At 41.4% G+C, this 1,395-nt stretch overlaps 1 long non-coding RNA gene across 1 annotated transcript; it reads right to left on the bottom strand.

The window, feature by feature from the left end:
- Window positions 1–73: 73 nt before the first annotated feature.
- On the bottom strand, window positions 74–1,270 carry LOC109954061 (uncharacterized). The gene is made up of 3 exons (XR_002274023.1): window positions 1,129–1,270; window positions 346–382; window positions 74–221 (listed from the first exon to the last, which is right to left on the bottom strand). It is a non-coding gene; the product is annotated as an uncharacterized LOC109954061 (long non-coding RNA).
- Between the last annotated feature and the right edge of the window lie 125 nt (window positions 1,271–1,395).

The following is a 1,395-nucleotide window of genomic DNA, read 5'->3' as shown; positions in this document are numbered from 1 at the left end:
TACTTGTTTAACTTCACTCATTTTAAAATGAAATAAGTGAATGTGGAGTCTTGCTTCTAGTTAAAGACTACAGACCTGTCACTCCAGTTTTGGGGTACAGGAGCTGGAAGAACTCCTCTGGGATGAGGCCATGACGGACCTTGCCTCCCTTCTCTGGCAGAGGGGGCACTGGGGCCAGACTCTGGGATGATGTGTGCAGGGAGCGAGATGCCTGGACAAGACTGATGGGGACAATGATTATGAGCTACTGCTTTCAGAGATACAGCAATCATAGCATTTATATTTATTGTTCATTATCGTCTTAATACCAACTTTAGTAAATGTAACAATTTCTAAGGCACATACCCAGCTCCAAGGGGAGAACCTCCTTTCAGGGCACTGGCTGCAAATAACAACAGAGAAAATAAGATCAACACGGGGTTGCGAATAACGCTTGCTTTCAGTCATGTTTTGCCATCAGATTGTTCTTTGATTAATTAGCACGTCTCTTAATCTCAGACAGAGCTGAACATTACAAACTAACTGCACGGCTAGCTTAAGTGTAGCTAATAAAGTTGCATGTGAGCGAACTGTACTATACAATAACAGGTCCACACGAATCCACTCATGATGACTTCAGTACCCACACGACAAAACAAGTTAAATGTTTGGTAGCAATGTGGCAAATTAGCAGCTAGCCCATGCATTAAGACAAAACCATATTTTGGTGGTCATGTATTGTGAAGCCAGTGTTGCTAGAAATGTAAAGAACATAAAATCGACCAATGCTAACTAGCTGTTAGGTGACATGTACAGGGGTGCAGAGCTAACGTTAGCCAATGTAGCTTCTGTTTGCTGCGCTTAGCCATCATCACCTAATTTAGTTAGCTGAAAGGAAACATTCAAATTCTTTCCTATTAACCAAAACACAATTATACATAAATCAAACTAGCTACAGTTTGACAGCAGGTATCTTACTTGTTACCATCAGCTAACATTAGCATATCTTTCATTCAATGTGCGGCCTTCACTTTACCCTTCAGCTTAACATTAACTTCTAATTAACTCTTGTTTTTCTGCTTGACAGTTTGGTTATACCAGAATTAGGTGAGTTTTATCAATCATATTTAAAGCCACGTGAACGCATACCTGAAACAAAAACGACCCTGGACAGCATGTTTGAAAGATTAAGTGCCAAGTTCTTGCTACACCGGGTAGCCTTATTTCGGCCTCTCCGTGCCCTTCTGCAAGGAACCACAAGGATAGCAAACACACGAAATCCTCTCGAAGCATCGCGAGAACAAGGCTCCAGTTTTTAAAGTTGTTAAAGAAAGCGACTAGTAGATGGCGCTGCATGCACAGACAACATTCGTCGCTGTCCTAAAGTAATTAAGGCTTCAATGGAGTGAATTACAA

The sequence above is a fragment of the Monopterus albus genome, unplaced genomic scaffold, assembly GCF_001952655.1.
Source record: "Monopterus albus unplaced genomic scaffold, M_albus_1.0 scaffold2879.1, whole genome shotgun sequence".
Classification (NCBI taxonomy): Eukaryota; Metazoa; Chordata; class Actinopteri; order Synbranchiformes; family Synbranchidae; genus Monopterus; species Monopterus albus.
Note: the sequence above shows the minus strand (reverse complement) of the source record. Positions and strands in the feature narration are given on the sequence as shown.